General features: G+C 45.2%; 1 protein-coding gene across 1 annotated transcript in view; it reads right to left on the minus strand.

The window, feature by feature from the left end:
* Positions 1-26,053, minus strand: part of PEX14 (peroxisomal biogenesis factor 14) — a 142,935-nt gene that overhangs the window by 87,528 nt on the left and 29,354 nt on the right. The gene's annotated exons all lie outside the window — the stretch shown is intronic.

The following is a 26,053-nucleotide window of genomic DNA, read 5'->3' on the forward strand; positions in this document are numbered from 1 at the left end:
AAAACATCAATGTCACACAACGTGCAGGGTGCCACACATACACCACACTACTAGATTCTTTGTACAACCTCAGAACAGTTCTGGTGGCTGGTATCGGTCCAAATTATAAACTGAAGATGTATGAAATCAAGGAGATGATTATATATATATATATATACACACACACACATATAAACAAACATAACATTACCACCATAAATAAAATATAAATTCTCCCTATAAAGTAAATAACATTTCAATGAATATATTCCCCTAAAATAATAATGAAATAAATTTAGCCCTTTCATAGTTAAGAGTATTCCAGAGTTTGGATCCATTGGATAAGTGAAAACTGCCAGATGGGTGACCACTGCTGGAACATGGATGACTGGAGTACCTGCTGATCACAGGTACTGTCGCTCCAGAGGGCTATGAGACTGAGAAAGACAGCCAAGCGCTATACTCCATTACCTCCGTCAGTCCCATGAGATGTTGAATGGAGTGGCAGAATGAGGGACATGGGATGCCCATTGTGGTAACTGGTGAGGGTTCCAGCAGAGAGACTAGACATTATTGTAGGTTAGAACAGAGACATTAGATGTGGGCAGTGACGCTGCTGGGATGCTCTAGAAGTTATAAATGAGTTGCTAGCAGCCTGCAGTAAGGGTACAGAGGGGTGGTAACCAGTTGGAGGTGTGTACAATGGCAGCACTGATTGGCTAGAGTGAGTCTGTGCCGCCAATTGGTCACCCCCCCCCCCCCATACCCTTACTGCAGGCTGCTAGCAACTCATTCATAACTTCCAGCAGGAATAATAAAGGAATGGTACAACATAGAGCCATAAGAATAGATGTTCCAGAATTGTTATTACATGGGGAACTATTAAAACAGGCATGTCAGGAGTGGTGACAGGTAGTGTTGAGCGAACTTCTGTTTTAAGTTCGGCGTCTAAAGTTCGGCTTCCGGTTAGCGAAGAATCCCGATATGGATTCCGAATTCCGTTGTGGTCCGTTGTAGCGGAATCAATAATGGCTACCACGGACCACAACGGAATTCGGAATCCATATCGGGATTCTCCGCTAACCGGAAGCCGAACTTTAGACGCCGAACTTAAAACAGAAGTTCGCTCAACACTAGTGATAGGTCCTCTTTAACACCTGCGTTTCCCAGGATTGCATTGCAGTCAGCACTTATTAACCCCTTCCAAAGGGAAATATTCCCTCACACACAACCCCGATGATTCCACTAATTAAAAGCTTTATAGTATGCAATGCCGTCTTCCACCATTTCCTTCTCCACTGTCTAGAGAGATATGACTAGATACTTGCATGAATTTAGTAGGGATGAATGAATAAAAGGTGTGTGGGCCCCTTCACCTGCTCCTCTAGAAGATCAGTGCAGCGGTAATAGGAGGAGAAAGGGAGCAGGGAAGCCACTGAAGGCAGAAACAGCGTGGGAGCGCTACCCGAGAAGAAAAGGTAATGTATGGGGGAAAAAAAAAACTAAATATTTATTTAATGTATAATACAATACTTTATTTGAAATGCCCTATTCATTGCATAGGAATACTTTTTGGCTGAATAGAATTTGGTCCAACTTGACCTGAAGAGAAATACTGTCAGAAGCAGGCCTCTGCGACTAGTGCACTATAAACCTGCTTATTAAACGCTCAGATGTCATGTGTGCATTGTATGGCAGTCAGGGTTACAAGCCCAACCCTTACACTTTGAAATCTGAAATGGAGAATAACATTTGCAAAGCAAGCAGCCTTAGAAACGGGCACAACATCCAGTCTAATGGCAGAGAACATCAGAAAACTAAATCAAACTCCTGACAACAACACAGAGTAAAGCCCCATAAAGATACCACTGGTAGGATCTGGTAAAGTTAATTGTGACGTCACCCCCTCGCAGGCAGTGAACTGTGACGTCACCCCCTCGCAGGCAGTGAACTGTGACGTCACCCCCTCGCAGGCAGTGAACTGTGACGTCACCCCCTCGCAGGCAGTGAACTGTGACGTCACCCCCTCGCAGGCAGTGAACTGTGACGTCACCCCCTCGCAGGCAGTGAACTGTGACGTCACCCCCTCGCAGGCAGTGAACTGTGACGTCACCCCCTCGCAGGCAGTGAACTGTGACGTCACCCCCTCGCAGGCAGTGAACTGTGACGTCACCCCCTCGCAGGCAGTGAACTGTGACGTCACCCCCTCGCAGGCAGTGAACTGTGACGTCACCCCCTCGCAGGCAGTGAACTGTGACGTCACCCCCTCGCAGGCAGTGAACTGTGACGTCACCCCCCTCGCAGGCAGTGAACTGTGACGTCACCCCCTCGCAGGCAGTGAACTGTGACGTCCCCCCTCGCAGGCAGTGAACTGTGACGTCCCCCCCCTCGCAGGCAGTGAACTGTGATGTCCCCCCTCGCAGGCAGTGAACTGTGATGTCCCCCCCTCGTAGGCAGTGAACTGTGATGTCCCCCCTCGCAGGCAGTGAACTGTGATGTCCCCCCTCGTAGGCAGTGAACTGTGATGTCCCCACTCGCAGGCAGTGAGTTAGTTGTGATGTCACCACTCGCAGGCAGTGAGTTAGTTGTGATGTCACCACTCACAGGCAGAGAACTGTGATGTCACCACTTACAGGCAGTGAGTGACACTGTCTTTTCTGCTCCCAACAAGGGCGCATAGGCAAAGGTATAGTTTGTGTAGCTTAACTTGAAAACCGTGTGGCTTTAAATGCGACGATGTGAGCCGAAATCACACCAGTGTTTTGGCACTGAATTCTGGTGCAAAGTAGACAACCAAGGCTACTTTCACACTAGCGTTTTTTGCGGATCCGTCATGGATCTGCAAAAACGCTTCCATTACAATAATACAACCGCATGCATCCGTCATGAACGGATCCGGTTGTAGTATGTCTTCTATAGCCATGACGGATCCGTCTTGAACACCATTGAAAGTCAATAGAGGACGGATCCGTTTTCTATTGTGCCAGAAAAAATTGATCCGTCCCCATTGACTTACATTGTGTGCCAGGACAGATCTGTTTGGATCCGCTTCGTCAGGCGGACAGCAAAATGCCGCAGGCAGCGTTTTGGTGTCCACCTCCAGAGCGGAATGGTGACTGATCGGAGACAAACTGATGCATTCTGAGCGGATCCTTTTCCATTCAGAATACATTAGGGCAAAACTGATCCGTTTTGGACCGATTGTGAGAGCCCTGAACGGATCTCACAAACAGAAAGCCAAAACGCCAGTGTGAAAGTAACACGTAACATAAACAAAGTCCTTTTACAGGGACTGATGTTTCAGGTAACTTTTGGGAACAAACTAAAGTGATTGCTTGGTCCCATAGAAAACCATTGTTCCAGGCCAGCAGATCCCAGTTTACACAGCACTGCGGCACCAAAATGAAGATTATAGGTGCTGGTCGAACAAGCGTTTGATCTCCAGCACCCTTCACACAGGCCAGTTACTGGGAATGAGCATTTCTACAAACGCTCATCCCCAATTATTGACCCTTCCACTGTGATCAATCTAGCACATTTTCAGTCTGTCTATTCTAGGTTTGAATTTTAATAGTATTAGTCTGCCTCAGTCTGTTTAGGCCCATAGTCCTAGCAAACTCAGCTCTGCTACACTGGCATACAATTATATTATTCCACTCAATACTATGCAAACCAGTTTGGCGACTCCATGTCAGCGTAATGATATGCGCTTTATATGCCCAGAGAGAGGTCGTGGCTGGCATCTCACATGGTTGCTGTTCCCAAAGTAGTCTCTGAAGCTAACCATGTTCTGTGACCCGCTCCAGGCACCTGTCCTCCTCACCTGAGAGGAGCCTCATCTGATCATCTGGTGCACTGTTGGCCTGGGTATTAGGCTAGACCTACACTACGACATTTGTCGCACGACAATTTTTATAATGATAGTCTATGGTGTTGCAATGCGACATGCTGCGACGCGACAGTCACAGAAAAATCCATCTCGAATGTTGCAGTGTAGTTGCGACACATGTCGCCGTGTAGACCTAGCCTTAGGCTAGGGCTACACGACGACATTTGTTGCACCAATGTCGCGTGAAAATTTTTATAATGATAGTCTATGGTGTCACACTGCTACGTGCTGCGACTGCGACACGACAGTCGCAAAAAAAAATATTCAAAATTGAACTTTGCTGCAACTGTCGCGTCGCAGTATGTCGCAGTGCGACACCATAGACTATCACTACAGAAATTGTCGCGCAACATTGGTGCGACATCAATGTCATGCGACACATGTTGCAGTGTGGTTGTGCCCTATATGTGTCGCGCGACACATGTCGTCGTGTAGCCCTAGCCTTAGAGCCGTGCAGGAAGCTTTCCTGATGCGTTTACTGAAGGTGCTGCAGGCAAGACAAGTGAAGAAGAAGAACGCCCATGTCGGGTGATAAACAGGAGACTGGACAGACACGAGGCAAGGAGTGCGCCATACCTGAGATCAAATAAATCTAAACCTAGTTAGATGAGAAAACCATCTCCCTCAAAGCAGCAAACAGAAATGTGGATGCAAAGAACCATAACTGCCGCCGCAGGAAAAGTTTCATGGCGTCTATTAAAATTAATGGGTGGCCATGTAATACACTGACAGCAGACATTTCTACGCCTGCACTACAGCCACTTCTCCCGGCTCACCCATGCTTCTTGACCACAGCATCGCAGGTCACAAATTTGCTCGTACTACGCTTGTGTGAAAATGGCCAAAGAGTACAACCACACGTGGCACAAATGTGGCGGATACTCTGCGGCGGAATTGCACGCAGAATATACAGTATAAGCAAAGTGGATGCGATTTCAAAATGCGATTTCGATCAGCATCAAAGGGGTTATCCCATGATTAATGTAAAAATGAAAATCAGACATCATATAATACATGATAATCTTGTTCTAACAAATCTATAACCAGCCCTGTACCTCTCGTGGATCCAGAGATCTCCCCATTTATTGTTCCAATTGCTCAGCTAGTGATAGGTTTTTTTTTTTTTAAGGGGTCCTTTATAAGGGGGTCCTTTATAAGGGGGCATGTTCTTTCTGCTGCAGCTCTCTGCCTATTACAGCTCAGAGGGTGTGTCCTTACTGCTCTCAGCTACAGCTCAGGGGTGTGTCTTTACTGCTCTCAGCTCTCTCCTTATCACAGCTCAGGGGTGTGTCCTTTCTCAGGTGGCATGTCCTTTTTTGCTGAAGCTCTCGCTATCACAGCTCAGGGGTGTGTCCTTTCTCAGGTGGCATGTCCTTTTTTGCTGAAGCTCTCGCTATCACAGCTCAGGGGATGTGTCCTCTCTACTGCAGCTGTCTCCCTATCACAGCTCAGGGGATGTGTCCTCTCTACTGCAGCTGTCTCCCTATCAGAGCTCAGGGGATGTGTCCTCTCTACTGCAGCTGTCTCCCTATCAGAGCTAAGGGGATGTGTCCTCTCTACTGCAGCTGTCTCCCTATCACAGCTCAGGGGATGTGTCCTCTCTACTGCAGCTGTCTCCCTATCACAGCTCAGGGGATGTGTCCTCTCTACTGCAGCTGTCTCCCTATCACAGCTCAGGGGATGTGTCCTCTCTACTGCAGCTGTCTCCCTATCACAGCTCAGGGGATGTGTCCTCTCTACTGCAGCTGTCTCCCTATCACAGCTCAGGGGATGTGTCCTCTCTACTGCAGCTGTCTCCCTATCACAGCTCAGGGGATGTGTCCTCTCTACTGCAGCTGTCTCCCTATCACAGCTCAGGGGATGTGTCCTCTCTACTGCAGCTGTCTCCCTATCACAGCTCAGGGGATGTGTCCTCTCTACTGCAGCTGTCTCCCTATCACAGCTCAGGGGATGTGTCCTCTCTACTGCAGCTGTCTCCCTATCACAGCTCAGGGGATGTGTCCTCTCTACTGCAGCTGTCTCCCTATCACAGCTCAGGGGATGTGTCCTCTCTACTGCAGCTGTCTCCCTATCACAGCTCAGGGGATGTGTCCTCTCTACTGCAGCTGTCTCCCTATCACAGCTCAGGGGATGTGTCCTCTCTACTGCAGCTGTCTCCCTATCACAGCTCAGGGGATGTGTCCTCTCTACTGCAGCTGTCTCCCTATCACAGCTCAGGGGATGTGTCCTCTCTACTGCAGCTGTCTCCCTATCACAGCTCAGGGGATGTGTCCTCTCTACTGCAGCTGTCTCCCTATCACAGCTCAGGGGATGTGTCCTCTCTACTGCAGCTGTCTCCCTATCACAGCTCAGGGGATGTGTCCTCTCTACTGCAGCTGTCTCCCTATCACAGCTCAGGGGATGTGTCCTCTCTACTGCAGCTCTCTCCCTATCATAGTTCAGGGGGATGTGTCCTCTCTACTGCAGCTGTCTCCCTATCACAGCTCAGGGGATGTGTCCTCTCTACTGCAGCTGTCTCCCTATCACAGCTCAGGGGATGTGTCCTCTCTACTGCAGCTCTCTCCCTATCATAGTTCAGGGGGATGTGTCCGTTCTGCTGTCAGCTCTTTATCACTGCTCAAGAGGCACATCCTTTCTACTGCGGCTCTCTCCCCATTATAGCTCAGGGGACGTGTCCTTTCTACTGCAGCTCTCTTCCTATCTCAGCTCAGCGTGTATGTCCTTTCTACTGCAGCTCTCTCCCTATAACAGTTCAGGGGACCTGACCTTTCTGCTGCAGCTCTCTCCATATCACAGCTCTGGGGAATTGTCCTTTCCTATGCGGCCCTCTATCACAGCTGTGGAGTGTGTCCTTTCTCGGGGGGAGGGGGTGTCCTTTCTGCTGCAGCTCTTTCCCTGTAACTTTCAGAGCTTCTAACAGATATGGCTGGTGATGGATGGAGCTGGGCCTCAGCTCAGTGAAATGGACAGAGAAAGAAGGAAAAGAACAAGCAGCAGGTGGCGCTACACAGATAGCTTTTATTGAATAACTCAGTGGATATATTAAATCTTTTACTACAGGCAACAAAAACCGTATTCATATCCAGGTGGTGGTGTGATTTTTTTTTGTAAGAGCCACTATTGCTGAATGTGCTGTTGTGGATGTAGAAGGACTAGTAAAAGTCATGCTCTATGTCTATGCCCCTCTACATGCCATGGAAGTCATATCTTGCTTTTTCAAGACCCTTTGATGCAAAATGCAAACCATTCTATGGAGAGAGACCTGTCTGAAACAGTTGAAAATTTCCATGTTTTGCACATAAGAAGGAAGTGTTCACATGATTATTATTATTTTTTATAAAAATCTGCCCGTGGTTGCAAAACACCGGTAAAAAGCAGGTATTGTGCAGATAAAGGGCCATTCATGAGCTTCAGGCAGGAACATCATGAACTCATCCAGGCCTGTGAGGAACAAAACAGATTACAGATAAGAGGCCCATCTCTTCCAGGACTGAGGCAGGGACAAGGACCGGAAAGTCGTCAAATTAACTTCAGCGCTAGAGATCCCAAAGTATTAACTTTCTTCTCTATTCACACCCAAAGCTGTTGTGCAGTGCACTTGGGGAGCTACCCAAAATTCAAGAATAGCAAGCCTGCCTACTTATGCAGAGACAGATCCCCTGGTCCCATAACGCAGCCGTTCAGGAGTCTTGGAAAGCTGGAAGGCAATAGTGAAATAGGTTGATAATCTTATTTAATCAATGAGTGATCCATCCAGGACAGATCAGCGCTGTACATAGTGGACGCCTCTCGTCCGCCCATGTACGACACCATTAGTCCTCGCCTTATCGACTTTCGCTGTCGGTACCCAGGTGCATGAGAGCGATAAAAAGCTTCCCACTTTCCTAAATAAAGTATATTGCAAGAAGCTTCTTCTTCCATCATACACAAGGAGCCCCCGCCCCAAACTTCAATCAATCATAACACAATTGTGACCTGCTATGGCTTGGGATGAAGATCCTGGGGAGGGATCATCCACTGAAGCAGGTGCATTGTAACTCCATACATTCAGAAAGCAGCCACTGGGGGCATCCTGACAAACAGCTGATTTTGCCAGGGGAAGCCAAGGCCAGACAGGGATGCACGGGTAGTGTAGTCTAAGGCTACATTCTAACGAGCGTATGTATTTTGCAGATCTGCAAAACGCAGATCCGCTAAATACGGATGACGTCCGAGTTGTAGACCCATGGACTGCAATGACCATGCAGAATGGACATACAGATGAAGAAAGCACACGGATGCCTTCACATCCGAATGTCCATTCCGCAAATGACAGAACATGTCCTATACTTGGCCGCAACATGCAACGGGTCCGCAAAAAAAAAAAAAAGGATCTACGTAGACTGCAGAATACATATGGTCGTGTGAACGCCCCCTTAGAGGAATGGCCCTTGTAATAGAAAGGACAGCTCAAGCCCTCCAGTGCGGATCTGTTCTCACTCACAGAAGGGGGTCCTAACTCCCCTCAATGATGTCCATATCCTAAACTAGGGAATAAAGTCGGGGGTTGAACTTCACGAGAGAAGGCACTGGAATTTTTCCAAAAGAAGGTTTAATCATTGCAGTGCAACTTTCTAATATACTGTGTTTCAATTTTTCATCTTTTCCAGGCTCTCTGCCCGCTGTCAGTGAATGGAGGCAATCTGAGCCTGAACCCCATACTGATCGTGAGCAAAGGATACAAGGGCACAGCTCTGTATGGTGCCATGCAAGCTGGACATGATCAGGACAAATGTTATAGGATGTGAACAAGAGTATTGCCACTCATTGACAGCAAGCAGAGAACTTGAAACGGGTGGAGGCTTGAAACAGAATACAATAGAAAGTTAGATAGCTTTCAATATGGCCAGAGACTTCATTTATTTACCTCTTTAATAGGAATGCCATTGATATTAACTGCTGTCACTGAAGGTAAGGACCGGCTATGGGTGCGCTGGGCCCATCCTGTCAGGCTCCATTACACAGGAGCAGCAGGAGGACGTAAGGTAATTCTGCCCAGCATTCAATCTTTGGAAATAAGATTAGGACATCAGGGACCTGAGCAGCGCGGATTGCTTGAAATCCAATAAAAATGATTCACAAACATTAACCTGGAACGTTCACGTCTAAGATCATCTCTTAAGTTGAGATTTCATTACATATTGGCAGGGAGCTGGCTGTATTTAAAAGACACGATTGTGCAAAAAAGGCCCCGTTTTATGTCCTTTTATATGCAGTACAGTGCCCTATAATCAGCATTATAAAAATATGTCAATACTTTATTGACTTAAAGCCCTACCTGGAGCCTCTGGAAGAACGCAGTGCAGCAGCTTGGATCCTCCAGGAGTCCCGAGGGTCTAAACCAGTCCTCAGAGGCTCACCGCCAGTTCCGTCCAAGGGGCAATGAACTAATGAATTCGCTGTCAGTGCAAATATTATATATATATATATATATATATATATATATATATATATATATATATATATTTATTTTATTTTTTTTAACAACTGCTTCTGATGACACATTTGGCCTTGCTGACCACAGCAACCAGAGTTCAGCTTTGGTTTCTTAAAGGGGTTGCCCAGGTCAGATTAGGTCAATTTATTTCCATGTATTAGGGGATTCTGAGTGAAAGGGGTTGTCCTGCCTAACTGAAACACTATTGGCGGGCAGCAGCAAGTTAAAGGGGTTTTCCAGACTTTCAATATCAGATCGGCAGGGGTCCGACACCCGGCACCCCCACGATCAGCTGGCATGGGGAGAAGGCACACGTTGTGCGCATGTACTGTCTCCTGTGTCTCTTCCTGCTCGCTGCCCGCCTTTTCCTCACACAGCTGATTGGTGGGGGTGCTGGGAGTCAGACCCACACCAATCTATATTGATAACCTATCCTGAGGTTAGGTCATCAAGATTAAAAGCCCGGAGAACCCCTTTAAAGTGTAACGTCATTTTATTTTTTTATGTATAGGGGCAGTGATACTGACCATTTTTTGTAATATAGTTTAATTACTGAAATTATACTTTTCTATTAGAAAAATACCTCTGTCTTTTGTTTACATAACACAGTTAGAGCAAGTCTCCACAGTTATGTAAACAGAAGGCAGAGGAGCGCTGCTAAGGCTCAAAATGGCCCAGGTTACAGGAATTTTTCTAATAGAAATGTACGATTTCAGTAATTAAAGTATATTACAAAAATGGTCAGTATCACTGCCCCTATATATTACAAAAATAAAAAAGAATGACAGTTACACTTCTCACCTTTCAAAATGCCCACTGTTCCAGCATTGTAACTCCCTCACTTCTGGTCCAGCAGAGACCGCCAGGAGCCACAGGGCTGGAATGGAGAAGGTTTTAAAAAGGGGAGTGAGATTATTATTTTTTTGTCTTTTTTTAAAACTTACTATTAGGGTCCATTCACACATCAGTGTGTGTTTTGCGGATCCGCAAAACACGGAAACCGGCAGTGTTGCCTATTCTTGTCCACTATTGTGGACAAGAATAGGACATGTTCTATTTTTTTCGGGATCGGTATTGCAGACCCGGAAGTGCGGCCCCCATAAAAATGAATGGCTCCGCAATTCCGTTCTGCAAAATGCGGACGGAATTGCGGATGCATGAATGGAGCCTAACTTGCCATTAGTTTTGGGGTTGCCGCACACCTTCTGGATCCTGCAAAGTGCCATAGTTTTCGCCATCTTCATTCTAATCAGCTGTTTATTACAGAGGTTGCCCCACGAAAAATGTATCTTTGGATCCATGTGAAGTACTGGGCTGGTTCTAAGTTTGTTAGGAAGAGGCTACAATGTACTATATCAGATTAGATTTCCATTCTTTACATTAATCATGGGATAACCCCTTCAATTCTATCTTTCTCGGAAAGCTGAAATGTCACTTTACCGGGTTCCCGAATGACGACTCTGTCTAGGTATACAATGATATAACCCCACACTTTCTACTACATAAGGGCTCATTGCGCGGTGCGGAACGGAGGCACGGTTCGGAAGCCGCCGGAAGCATTACAGAGTGCATCCGTGATTTTTCTGTCCATGCCTATGCACTACTTTTTTGCGGTGCGGACAGTCTGATGTAGATCGCAGACCCTATTCAAGTGAGTGGGTCCGTGATCAGCTTGCGGCGGCCCTCACGGTCGGTGCCCGTGCATTGCGGATCGCATACAGGCCTAACTGGGAGGAATTTCCCTACAGATATTGCAGAAAGCAAAAACAAATAGGAAAAAAAATATATACTTTTACTTCTTGCACACAACCATATTTCAACTAGGTGCTATCTGCACTGTTTGCAGACAGCCCACAAACCCAAGTTTTGCAGATCCGCGTGGCAGGACACGTCTTATACTGGTCCCAATAGCAGAAGAGAAAAGACCTTTCTATTGATGGGAGTGAGAAAATCACAGTACGCAGACAGAAGGCATCCGTACTCTGAAGATCCGTTGCTTGTAGACAGAACTATGGACATGGCTGTGTGTATGAGGCCTTAAAAGAATAAAGGTTTTCATCCATGATTACGTAACAAGAAACCCAGGATTCAAATTTTTTTATTTAGACCCTTGTTGTTTGTGTGCGTTTCTTGTAATAGAATGGATACTCCTTGATCCAAGACTCCTTGCAAAGTACGGTATTTGGTGGCTGTAAAGTGAAGCTATAATTTTCCAAGATGTTGGTATTAAAAAAATAAAAACCCAGGAGATAGGGACAGGAGGAAGAGAGAGAGACAGGTGGGGCAGGGGGCGAGCGCTTATAAAGCTTTCACAAGCATTAGGATGAAGAAATCATTAGGAGGTCTGCAGTGACGATCAATTCAATCCCCGCTGCCCTGTACATTTACAGAAATGCAGCTCTGATGTAATAATCGCTCATAAACACACAGAAATTGGGTTACCATTGTTTCCAACTCCTGCAATGGGAGCTCAGAAAAATGAAGCTCTGTTTTAATTAGCAGTACTGAGAAGTGACGATATACTGTATCCACTGCCCACCATACAGTATGCTTCCACTGCCCGCCGCTTATATAGCACAACCCTGCCGCCCGCCACACACAGCTCGACTCTGCCGCCCGCCGCATATATAGCACGTCCCTGCCGCCTGCCACAACCCTGCCACCTACAGCTCGACTCTGCTGCCCGCTGCATATATAGCACGAGCCTGCCGCCCGCCACACACTGCATATACAGCACAACCCTGCCGCCCGCCACAACCCTGCCGCCCGCCACACACAGCTCGACTCTGCCGCCCACTGCATACAGTGGGGGAAATAATTATTTGACCCCTCACTGATTTTGTAAGTTTGTCCAATGACAAAGAAATGAAAAGTCTCAGAACAGTATCATTTCAATGGTAGGTTTATTGTAACAGTGGCAGATAGCACATCAAAAGGAAAATCGAAAAAATAACTTTAAATAAAAGATAGCAACTGATTTGCATTTCATTGAGTGAAATAAGTATTTGAACCCCTACCAACCATTAAGAGTTCTGGCTCCCACAGAGTGGTTAGACACTTCTACTCAATTAGTCACCCTCATTAAGGACACCTGTCTTAACTAGTCACCTGTATAAAAGACACCTGTCCACAGAATCAATCAATCAAGCAGACTCCAAACTCTCCAACATGGGAAAGACCAAAGAGCTGTCCAAGGATGTCAGAGACAAAATTGTAGACCTGCACAAGGCTGGAATGGGCTACAAAACCATTAGCAAGAAGCTGGGAGAGAAGGTGACAACTGTTGGTGCGATTGTTCGAAAATGGAAGGAGCACAAAATGAACATCAATCGACCTCGCTCTGGGGCTCCACGCAAGATCTCACCTCGTGGGGTGTCAATGGTTCTGAGAAAGGTGAAAAAGCATCCTAGAACTACACGGGAGGAGTTAGTTAATGACCTCAAATTAGCAGGGACCACAGTCACCAAGAAAACCATTGGAAACACATTACACCGCAATGGATTAAAATCCTGCAGGGCTCGCAAGGTCCCCCTGCTCAGGAAGGCACATGTGCAGGCCCGTCTGAAGTTTGCCAATGAACACCTGAATGATTCAGAGAGTGACTGGGAGAAGGTGCTGTGGTCTGATGAGACCAAAATAGAGCTCTTTGGCATTAACTCAACTCGCTGTGTTTGGAGGAAGAAAAATGCTGCCTATGACCCCCAAAACACCGTCCCCACCGTCAAGCATGGGGGTGGAAACATTTTGCTTTGGGGGTGTTTTTCTGCTAAGGGCACAGGACAACTTATTCGCATAAACGGGAAAATGGACGGAGCCATGTATCGTGAAATCCTGAGCGACAACCTCCTTCCCTCTGCCAGGAAACTGAAAATGGGTCGTGGATGGGTGTTCCAGCACGACAATGACCCAAAACATACAGCAAAGGCAACAAAGGAGTGGCTCAAGAAGAAGCACATTAAGGTCATGGAGTGGCCTAGTCAGTCTCCGGACCTTAATCCAATCGAAAACCTATGGAGGGAGCTCAAGCTCAGAGTTGCACAGAGACAGCCTCGAAACCTTAGGGATTTAGAGATGATCTGCAAAGAGGAGTGGACCAACATTCCTCCTAAAATGTGCGCAAACTTGGTCATCAATTACAAGAAACGTTTGACCTCTGTGCTTGCAAACAAGGGTTTTTCCACCAAGTATTAAGTCTTTTTTTGTTAGAGGGTTCAAATACTTATTTCACTCAATGAAATGCAAATCAGTTGCTATCTTTTATTTAAAGTTATTTTTTCGATTTTCCTTTTGATGTGCTATCTGCCACTGTTACAATAAACCTACCATTGAAATGATACTGTTCTGAGACTTTTCATTTCTTTGTCATTGGACAAACTTACAAAATCAGTGAGGGGTCAAATAATTATTTCCCCCACTGTATATAGCACGACCCTGCCGCCCGCCACAACCCTGCCGCCCGCACACCGCATATATAGCACGACCCTGCCGCCCGCCGCATATATAGCACGACCCTGCCACCCGCCACACACAGCTTGACACAGTCATCCGTGTAGGTTACCTAAATTCAGCTGGAGACATGGTATCTCGATTAGGCTGGTTTTCTCACACGCCATTTTCTGCCACGGTTTTCTGTAGTCGCAGAAAAGATTCAGTGTTTTGTTGCAATTATTTAAAACTGTGGAAATAAACGCACCAGGGATGCGACATGTAAAGCCCCTCCATTATAATCCCATGTACCAGATTAGGGCAGTCACCATAGGGTTCATTTCTGGGAAAAAACATTGGGGGGTCATTTACCAAAGACTGGAGTTTTACCCTGATCTTTGATGGGACCTGCGCTGCCAGAGGATGCGCCCCAATTTAGGACGAGAAGCGCACGCATCAGCATACATTTTTCAGGCGTAAATGTTAGTGACTTTGCAGGGCTGTTGGCCAGTGCCCAACCTCCGCCATCCCCTAGTCCCCGGCCTCCGCGTACGCCGGTGTAGCAAAATGTAATCGTGTTGGCATATAAAACGTCATAAAAAGCGACTTTTGCTGTACACCAAAAACTGGTGTTGCCTTCTTAGTAAATGACCCCCTTTAAGATCTCACATGCCAGTTTCAAACTGAAGATCATCAGAGTGAAATGTGTCAGATTCATTAAGAGGGGAACGCTCCCTGTTGGAAAATGTGATTAGAGGAGTAAAAAGATGAAATTATGCAGCAAATATTGTCCTACTACTGTGACTGCGCCTGTAATTTGCGGCTATTCATTTCAGACATGTTTGTGTAGAAAGCAAGCAAAAAAGAATCATTCGCTGCGCCTCGGCCGACCGAGTGGATGTGGCTTTTCAGAAAAAGGGGGTGTGGATTAACACACCATTTTGGCCTAAAACTCTGTCGGAAGGTAACCTCTGTCAGTCACCAGCACTCCGCTTCCGGCGCTGAGCTCCCTTTCCTCCACTTCTAGTCCCCGCTGGATGCCATCTACAAACGACACTGCTGCCAACCAATCAAATGGCCACAGCGGTGGCAGCAGTCATATGCCTACCCACAACACTGACATGCCTGTAGACGAAACGTCACCCAGTGGGTGGAGGAGAAGCGAGTTTCCATATTATTATTTTTTAACCCCCTGAACAGAGGTTCCCAATGTGGAAAATCCCTTTAATTTTATACAGGATTAGTAAATCTGCCCCACTGTGCGAGTCATAGTTTGGGAATTTTTTTATGTCCCAGAACTGGAGAAAATCAAATAAATGATGTGCGTGAACACCGCTGTATCGGTTCTAGAATTACATTATTTTATATATCGCATTTAACCAATTATATAAAGTGCAGTCACAGGTTTTTAATATTTTATAATTCTCGTTTTCATATCATTATTTAGTGCCTATGAACAGAACAAATGATGTGGCTGGGCATTAACAAAAAACACCACCTTCCCTGCCACCTCATCTCGTGTACAGGAGCCCATGCTGCACCCTGTCCTATTTTCTCCTAAGAATGTCACAGGGTGTAACCTGATAAAGAAAAATATGTCCTCAACTTCCCGTATATAAAAAAAATATGTATAAAAGAATAAATAAAACCATTCTGAAAGGAAATGTGCCAACACTTCAATTAATGGGAGCTGGTTCTCCTACATTCCTTGCCCACGGTCGCCTCTACTCACTGCCACCTATCATTTTTCAAACTGCAGTAGCAGCCGTCCTGCTAAACGTAGGTTTTTAGCACCTATAATTACCATGCACCCTGTGCCAGATTAATTTAATTAACAAGTTCAGCCGCTCTCGCTCTCTCCCTCTGGAAGGATTTCATCAGAAGTGGCTTTGGGGTATACGGCACAGAGTATAGATTATGCGCATTAACCCTTTGTAAGGGACAGATACACCGTGGTATACAAAAAAACACTACATGGCACTCTCCAAAGATCTAGAGAGCAGGAAGGGGGGTTCAGCGGCAGGACAGAGGCTTCTGGGACACCGTAAAGAACTAGGTCTATAAAATTCAATGGCGACTTGAAATAGAAACAAAATTACAAGGGAGTCGTCATAAAAGCGCTAAAGTGTCTTTAAAGCGTCCAGTAATAAAGATTTCCTCGGAAGAGTGTTAAAAACAGAAACTGGTCTTAAACAACTTTTCTCCTGATTCCCCAGACTTCAGGAGGGCACAAAAAACAGATCTCTGTTGAAACCCTCTTCGGCCTCATGCACACAACTGTTGTTGTAGTCCGCAGTTTTTGCGGCTTGGATGCGGACCCATTCACTTCAATGGGGCCGCAAAAGATGCGGACAGCACTCCGTGTGCTGTCAGCATTCGTTGCTCTGTTCAGTGGTCCGCAAAAAAAATATAACCTGTCCTATTCTTGTCCGTTTTGCAGACAAGAATAGGCAGTTATATCAAATGGCGGAATGCACACGGACGCCATCACATACCGGTCGTGTGCATGAGGCCTTATATGAATCTATAATGGTGTCCATACTGGTTACCACCCAAGCAGATGGGATTTAGATGTTGACAGAAGGCTATGGCTACAGGAAAAATTTCTTCAAAAGACCACCTTCTTAAGAAGACCCCTAATCGAGAACAGATTTCCTTGGACAGATTGAGTTTTATAATGTACTTTGCATACTGGATCACTCTCCTACAAAACCATTTTGCAATTTTGAGGTACTGCATCAGTGACACGTCCGTGAAAAAAAAGTGTACGTGCTTAATCCATGAAGATGTCCATGAAGGATTTGTGGTTGGTCCGTGTGTCTGTTTGTACCATCCGTGTGTCATCCATAATTCACTGATGTTGCTCAGCTGAATATTTATTTCCAAAGAATCTCCTATCAGTCATCAGTGAAAAACGAACGCACCACGGATTCGTGGTGTGTCCATGATTTTCACGGGCCCATAGACTTCCACGGGCGTGCTTGATCCTCATCACGGATCAAAGTAGTGCATGTCTCCATGATTTTTTTACTGACCCACGGTCAGTAAAAAAAATAAAAATACTGAAATGTGAACAGACACATTTCAATGGGTACGTGTGCTGCTAGTGGAGAATGCGTACAGCCCACATCAGTGAAAAACGGAAATGTGGACGAGGCCTCAGGAATGTCATCCAGCTTTCCACAACTCCTAAATAGAAAAAAAGAGATAAACTAAGAAAGGACTTATATTCACTGGCAACTGCCAGTCATATGGTTCTGGTGATTGCCAGTCAGATGGTCCTTTCCTTGGAGAAGTCATATGGCCTGGGTCCTGGTGATGAGTCTCAGTCATATGGTCCTGGACTTGGAGACAACAGCCCATCAAAGTTCTGGACCGGTCACTAACTGCCCATCATAGGGTTCTAGACCCCGTGGCAAGTTTCAATAATGATATGACATCCTTGGTGTCACTACCGCACCTAAGAACCGACAGCTGTCCAAGAGTTGGTGAGCCGCATTTGGAGACCTAAGAGTGACATATGGCTCCACCATTGGTAAAGAGCACTATAGTACAAGATGTGTTAGAAAGCAAGGAACCCCCAAAAAACTGATGGAATAAGAAGGCCTTGCTGACATTACAAATACAGTACCAGTCACCCAAGCGCATTAATCACGTCATGGCAAAGTGCCAAAACATTAGCAACTGGCACCTACATTTTTAGATTCCATATGTTCCTAAGGAAATACTCAATGGGTAAATCACCCGCTCAGGTTCCATCCACATAAATAATAAAAGCCATGGATGCCACATTTACTTCCACCTTTTTCCTGAATTTTTCCAAACTGTACACACGATTGCTACTTGCATCTTCCAGACAAAAAAAATGATGGAAGTCCGCAAATTAGATGCTGCCCCATCTATGCTCAACGCCCCCCCCCCCCCCCATTACTAAAACCAAGATGCACCTTTGGCCCCAGGTCATGGGAGTTTGATGAGCAGCTCTGACAGATAAGCCCCTGCCTGCATCTTAATGTTTAAATTATTAAATGCATTAATGTATTTACATTATTCAAGGCTTCTGTGCATTTTTCTCTGATAATTTATGTCTTAGACTTTGGATGTCCGCAGCTGTTAATGTCTGCAACTCTTCCTGTTCATTATTGATTCTGGAACAAAAAAAAAATTGCTGGAGTTTTAATGCCTTATTTTTAATGTATTAGAGTCTGAATAAGTGCATTCTCTTTTTTCTTTTGTAATTTCATAATTTAAGTAGTGCATTTATTAAACTGACACAGAATGAATTGTGGTGAAATTTGGCCTCGCTCCAGGTTACCCCAGGAGGCGGCCAGCTAAACACACAGCAAAATCAAGGCCGATGCTCCAATATGTTTGTATAGGAGTCTGAGTGGGGGGTGTGCCGTCTTTCAAGGCATAGTCTTGTCTGCAGAGATATGGCGCAGCTTTACCAAAATAAAGGGTATATGGCGGTTAACCGCCAGGATTTTTGCATCAGATACCCCATAAATTATGGTCCTTGGTAGCGGAATCCATAACTGAATTCTTAGATAAACCCAAACCTTGTACGCCGAACCTGAAAACACAAGTTCGCTCATCCCTAATCCTAACCTTACAAGCTATCCTCAATCTACAAAAATATAGGAAATATGGAAATGGTGCACCGGGCAACTGCATTTTTGGGGAAAAATTCAGAAGAACCAATATCCGAACTACTGTAACTTTGGTGTCTGCCTGCACCAGTCATCTCTCCAATGTGGACCGTCTGCTGACTCTTCTACCAAACAAGCCAGCACTTGGCAGAGTACCCATCGTCTGTTGGTATTTAACAATAAGGCAGACAATTTGGCAGCGGCACAATGGTATGTGGGTGCAACGTGTTCATAAATGTGATCAGAAACACGAAGAGTTTGTGCTGGCTGTAACCTATGGCCAGTGGAGGGACCAGTGACCCTCGCCTGTGTACGAGGGATACACTTTGGAGCCGATCACCCCATGTCACTCGCTCGCTCCTGAAAAGGCTGATGCAGCCATTTCGAAGGTTAATCTTGGGCTGTTTTGTTTCTAATTACCATTCTTTAATGGTTCCCGTTCCTATCAGGCTGTAATGTTAAATAATTAGCCGGCACGAGCAGCTCTGCGGTGAGGATATAAACGCGCAGTGGGATTCTCCCAATTTAAACAAATAACACGCACAGCGGGGGGCTAGCAATGAATTAGTATTAATATCCAGCCTGGGAGATCCTATTGCCTCTAATGCTGAGTTACGCATCCCCCATCTCTGGGTTATTTACTTTAAGCAACCTGCCCCTTTTATCTTTGGGAACAAGGAAGTGCCGTGGCTGCTCCCGCAAATTACCCAGGGCCAATACCGGCTATCAGCAGAAATATCACCTGCCGGGATCCATATAAGACCTAGGCCCCGAACCAGAGCGAGATCAGCCGCAATCATTTATATCGGAGAGAAGACACCTCCACCTAGTGCAAAGGACAGATTCGAAAATTGTGAACCTAAAGGCCAGGGGGAGATGGTAAATCTTGCGGAATTTGACAGCGAGACCCAAAATGCGTGATGTAACGCTTAAATGAGGTGCTTTTTTACGTAAAATGAATATAAATAGAGAGACATGATTGCTGTCACTATAATCCTTGGGCGTATCAGGGCAAGCTCCCAAAGTCACTGGGGGGATTTATATTAAGCTACATATTGATGAATTACTTACACAGCAGTGCATAGAGGTGTCTGCGGACAGACACATGGGGAACGGCAGAGAATATAGGCAGAGGGCTCATGCACACAAATGTATTTTAAGTTGCTTCCTGTGCATTCTGTTTCCGTATGTCCGTTCTGCAAAAGAAATAGAACATGTCCTATTATAGTCCGCATTACAGACAAGGATAGGACTGTTCTATTAGGGGCCAACTGTTCCGTTCCGCAAAATACGGAATGCACACGGACTGCAAAATACATACAGCTGTATGCATGAGCCCTTATGCAGATACTGAGAGGCCATGCTCCTATAGTGGTGTACTTTGACAACATAATGGGAAACTGCTATTTAAACAATCCGCATTTTTCTCACTTCCAACAGTAGAAATGACTATTTTTGTCCACAATATAGACAAGAATAGCACACGTTCTATAATCTGCAGAACAGGCCTACGGGGCGGATAGCACTCAGATCATCAGACATCAGTTTACTGTCCGCTTTTTTTTTTACAGACCCATAGAAATGAATAGGTCTGTGGTATGCTTTCTACAAAAAAATGCATATCGGACATGGATGCAAAATACGGTTGTGTGCATGAGGCCTTAATATCACGTGACATGTATTGAAGGGACTGTCTCATCTCGCCGTTACTAAGGCAAGACGAGACTATGCCTCGACAACCAGGTGGCCGGGAAATAGCGGTGGCCTGGGGCTCTACTGGTTCAGTAACTCCCATTGCAGTGCTTGGGACCTATGGAAACAGTATAAGGCCCCTTTCACACTGGCGAGAATTCCGCGCGGATGGGATGCGTGAGGTGAACGCATTGCACCCGCACTGAATACCGACCCATTCATTTCTATGGGGCTGTTCACATGAGCGGCGATTTTCACGCATCACCTGTACGTTGCGTGAAAATTGCAGCATGCTCTATATTCTGCGTTTTTCACGCAACGCAGGCCCCATAGAAGTGAATGGGGTTGCGTAAAAATTGCAAGCATCCGCAAGCAAGTGCGGATACGGTGCGATTTTCACGCATGGTTGCTAGGTGACAGTCTATTCACTGTATTATTTTCCCTTATAACATGGTTATAAGGGAAAATAATAGCATTCTGAATACAGAATGCTTAGTAGGTGATCAATTGAGGGTTAAAAAAATAAATAAAAATTAACTCACCTTCTCCTCTTGTTCGCGTAGTTCCCGGTCTCTTCTTTACTTCTTAAAAGATTAACTATCGGCTAGGACCTGTGGTGACGTCAGATCACATGCTCCAATCACATGGTCCATCACCACGGTGATGGACCATGTGATTGGAGCATGTGATCTGACGTCACCAAAGGTCCTTTAGCCCACAGCTCATCATTAAAGAAGTAAAGAAGAGACCGGGAACTACGCGAACAAGAGGAGAAGGTGAGTTAATTTTTGTTGTTTTTTTTTTAACCCTCAATTGATCACCTACTAAGCATTCTGTATTCAGAATGCTATTATTTTCCCTTATAACCATGTTATAAGGGAAAATAACAACATCTACACAACACCTAACCCAAACCCAAACTTCTGTGAAGAAGTTCGGGTACCAAACATGCGCGATTTTTCTCACGCGAGTGCAAAATGCATTACAATGTTTTGCACTCGCGCGGAAAAATCGCGGGTGTTCCCGTAACGCACCCGCACCTTTTCCCGCAACGCCCGTGTGAAAGAGGCCTAAGGCTACTTTCACACTCGTGTTTTGTGCAGATCCGTTCAGATAATACAACCGTCTGCATCTGTTCAGAACGGATCCGTTTGTATTATCTTTAACATAGCCAAGACGGATGTTTTCTGTTGTGTCAGATTGCGTCAGTGAAAACGGATCCGTCCTCATTGACTTACATTGTGTGCCAGGACGGATCCATTTGGCTCAGTTTCATCAGACGAACACCAAAACACTGCAAGCAGCGTTTTGGTGTCAGTCTCCAAAGCGGAATGGAGAACGGAGACAAACTGATGCATTCTGAGCGGATCCTTTTCCATTCAGAATGCAAACTGATCCGTTTTGGACCGCTTGTGAGAGCCCTGAACGGATCTCACAAACGGAAAGCCAAAACGCCAGTGTGAAAGTAGACTACCTACACCGATGGGAGGTTGGATACATATCACTGGATCAGTGGCCCGTATCTACTAAGAGTGGAGTAACCTTACTCACTGGCGATCTGACCAGTTTGGGTAGAATTCCGGGCACGCAAGTATCACTAATGCAATGCGTGGCATGCAATATATGGATGTAACACGTATCTGAAATGTTGACACACGCTATTGAACTGCGATACGTGGAATGCACTAGATTGATGTTACAATTCTGTATATTAAGTGTTGGTACAAGCAGTTGAGGGGAGCTGTGGGGCTGCAAGCCAAACTTAACCTTTGGTCTATACTTCGAGTTTGATCATTACTTCGCGGCTGAATAAGTTACTAATTATTGGTATATTGTTACCATTGAATGTTTGACTACTCTACTTTATACCTGTCTGATGCCGATTGGGACACGTGTTGAGTGTCCCCTGATGAGCCTGATTTATCATACCGGGCGAAACGCGTTGGGGTTGGGATAAAGGGACCCTACATATATGTGTTGGAATTTTATAACTATCATGGTACCCTTTTAGAATATTAATAACATACAGTAGAGTTGAAAGTGTACTTGGGGTCTGTTTGGACGGTTGCTTTGTTCAGAATAGTCTTCATTGTGGGTATATGAATCCCATCATCATATATGAGCAAATATATCCTTGATACATTCCACATTTATTATTTTTTGTGTATCTAGATTAGGCCACATTATCAACTATAGGCCACCCCAACAGGGTGGGCCGCTATCACCTGGGGTATATAGGAGGTTCCTGAGTACGGGATGGCCCCTATCGGGGCGGCCATTCCGTTTTGTAGGCAGGGACCCAAGTTTAGGGTGATTAGTAGGGAGAAAGCCCCAAGTCAAGACTACCACCCTGCCTATAAAATTGCCCCTTCCTATATCATGGGAGATTGACGACCATCGAGTCCCGACTATATGTATTATTTGTTGATTTGTTCAATATGTGCTATATGTGGAGTTATTTTAATATAGTATAATAAAGGTTACGTTTTATACTATAGTGGTACTCTGTGATAGGGATACTTGTAATTACACCACTATAAGGATATCTCCCCTTTGACGGGTTACTGTCCTAGCTGTGATTAACATAGAAAGTTAGGCAGTTTCCTTAACTTGGATTGGAGACTGCAAAGTTTGCTGTGCTATGCATTGCTTGCACTGCAATGGAATCTACTGAAACGGCGGAGGGGTATGGTTTCCCGACCACTTGGTGGTCAGGGCATAGTCTCTTCTCGCCTTAGTATGGGTGACAACTCCTTTAAGTATGTAACCTGGAAGAGACCTACAATGTAGGGTCAGCATCCAAATACATTGAAGAAAGTAGCAGAGAGAGAGTTCGTGTGTGTCTTAGGAGTGTGGGAACACTCGCCAATATGTCGCATTCTCTAGACAGAATTGCACACCCCCAGCACTTTTGAAAAGCAAAACTAGATTCCTCCATATAAACAAAACACATTAACTCAATTTCCTGGACTTTAATTACAAGTACATAATTGAGTGCATAAGTCATGCTTGCAAAATTATCCAGCCACCGTTTAAAAAATGTCACCACCGAAGATGTGGTCAGGATCAACAAATCCTTTAAAATGAGGGCAACTGCAAAGAGCGAGCAGAAGGGGACATGTGAGCCTTTTAAATAACCCCACAAAATGCTGACCGGTGGAGGGGGTAAATTATAATGAGCTCTATATGAAGACAGTGCGGCAGCCTCTTACCGAGCCAAGGAGCAGCGTCAGGATGGGTCAAATGTAGAGGATGCCATGACCTGTAGACTCTGGAGAAGTCATCAGGGATTCCTCAAAGAGTAGCTCTTACCCCGGAGAACCTGTCCTGTTCTGCACTACACAAACAACCCTTTAATTTGAAGGAGTACTGTGTAATGCTTAATTTCCCCTGTGGTGGCGCTGCAGGAACATTGAACACTTATGGTAAGGTTTACCCACAGATTATAGCTGATGATGGCAGGGAGACATTTTGTGACCTGCTTATTGTCAAGAGACCCTTCTACAAAATAAAAGTCTAAAGTCAAAAAACCTTTAAGGGTACGTCCACACAGGACAATACAGGCAACGTGAATGAGATTTCGTCCACATGCTGTGAACAAAAATCAGCACGGTAAATTAACCTGCAGTGCGGGATTTATTTCCACCACAAATTTTACCTGTGAGAAAATTTCACAGTAGCAAAATCTGCCCCATGTGGATGTACCCAAAATTTCCAATGTGGTAAATCCATCCCCTGTGGCTATGGTTCCTTTCCACCCTGAACAGTCTGTACAAGCATCCTGTAGACTGAATTTATTGGGGTACGACGTGGGATCACTGGGGGAGATGTGAGGTTCGCAGAGAACTGTGCGCCCCGCCCTGATTAGTGTAAGCTACTAAACTATGGCAGGAAAATGGAGGCACTTGATGGAACTTCTCTCATGGCCAGAGGTTGCAATAAGACCTGCACAGTAAAAATATAAGTGAGTAAAATAAATACAAGCATCATAGACTCTGTAAAAAAAAAAAAAATCTTTCTTTGGTCCGGAGTACTGTATCAGCACATCCTATGTAGTCTTTCCAGTCTCTGACACCCGCGCAATTGTGGCACATGCATTACTCCAGATCAACGCGGGAGCCCGGCACTGGCTAAAGCCTGCCTCCTACTGTATCAGTCACCATCGGCGTTAACTCCGATCCTGCCTCTATAGCAAACACTGCATCTAGGCAGTTAGAGTGCCACCATCGGCCATAGCAGCCAAGGACCTAACGCAGTCCCCTAGCCCTGACATCACTGTATGTCTACTTTGGTAACCGTGTGGCACTCCGCTTGGTGCTTGGAGTAGGGTTCCAACCCCGTTGGCCACCTTCAAGCGGCACCAGTTTGACAAAGGCCTTGTTGGCCGAAACATCACGATTTGTACAGCCGTCTATCAAATAGATACTACTTACACTACACAAGTTACATTGTGCGGGAGATCTTTTCTGTTTAATGACTATGTCAATTAGACTCTGCAGCATACATAGCCTAATAGACTGCCTGCCCCTGGTAGCGATAGGTTATAATGCATTGGTATGCAAGGTATACAGGTGCATTATAAAAGTCATGTTCCCTAGTAAGAACAAAACTATAGCTTAATAAAGTTAAAAAAAAGAAAAAAACATTGGGGTCATTTACAGAGAGTGCCATACCACTTTTTGGAAAGAAACAATTGTCACAAGACCCCGTTTTTAGACTTTTTAAATGCATATGCGAATATTTTGCATCGACCTCACCACTTGGGAGAGGCAAGGGAGTGCCAGGGACGGGACTCCAGCCTCGGCAAATTTACCGGCATAAAAGAGAAGTGAAATTACTCCAGTCGTCTAATTTGTGAGGCAAATCCCCCGGCAGCACAGAGGGGAAACAAAGACCACTCTAAAATGCCAGTCTTCAACCGCCATTTTTTCCATAAAAAGTTCATTTAAAAAAGTGGTAAAAATACACAAATGCACTCATCTATGAAAACAAACTTATCCCACTCAAACCCTCCCCTAAAAAAAATTAAATAAATAAAAAGAAATGTTAATCAATAAGTCCCATGTACTCCAAAAAATTTTACCAATGAAAACCACATCTTAGTTTCAAAAAAACAAGCCACATTCTGGCTCTTGGAATGTGGATACATAAGACGTGCTACTGTGCAAAAGTAGCAAAAAGAAAAAGAAAAAAACACAACTACACACATTTGGTATTGATTGCTGTTATGCAGCACAGTGAAAGTCCTAAATAAAAAGTGCAAAACATAATGGCAGAACTGTTTTTCTTCTGTTTCCACTGGAAAAAAAGGTAATAAAAATGAATACGTTTTAAGTACCCCAAAATAGTGCCACAAAAAAATACAATTCAATTTCAATTCGCCCTGCAAAGCTACAATTGGCATGAAAAAAAAAAAAAAAAAAAAGTTATGGCCAGAAAAAAAAAAAAAAAAAAACACCCGGCATTTTATTTCATACTCTTCCTTGGCTGAAAATAATTTTTATTACTCTTCCGGAAAAAATGCAGTGCGACCTCTGCCCGTGGCAGAATCTCTTTCAGGAAAGACCTGCGCAAGGCAAAAAGCAAAGCTGTGGTAGAACATGAATCATTGGCGTTTCCGTAATGAACAATTTGGTAGGAGCGCAGTCCCTCAGATCTGCTGCCAAAATCAGCTTGTCCTCCCAGTGATCGATAGAGAAGTAGCATCAGATAAAAGGCGGATATACGGCCCTGGCCATCCCTTGGATCAAATCCATTACAGAGCACTGCAGGGTTTCCCCCTCATCTTTCAGTCGGAAAAATTCCTGTCGCCTAGTCTGCCAGTCTGCTTTGGCACCCACAGCTAACTGGCACAGACTTACAGTATAGACATGGTACACCTACCAAGTCTAACGGATCTTAAATAATAGACCCTCCAAGCTTTCCAACATCGTCGGTATCCTC

This window comes from Bufo bufo, chromosome 1 (genome assembly GCF_905171765.1).
Source record: "Bufo bufo chromosome 1, aBufBuf1.1, whole genome shotgun sequence".
Classification (NCBI taxonomy): domain Eukaryota; kingdom Metazoa; phylum Chordata; class Amphibia; order Anura; family Bufonidae; genus Bufo; species Bufo bufo.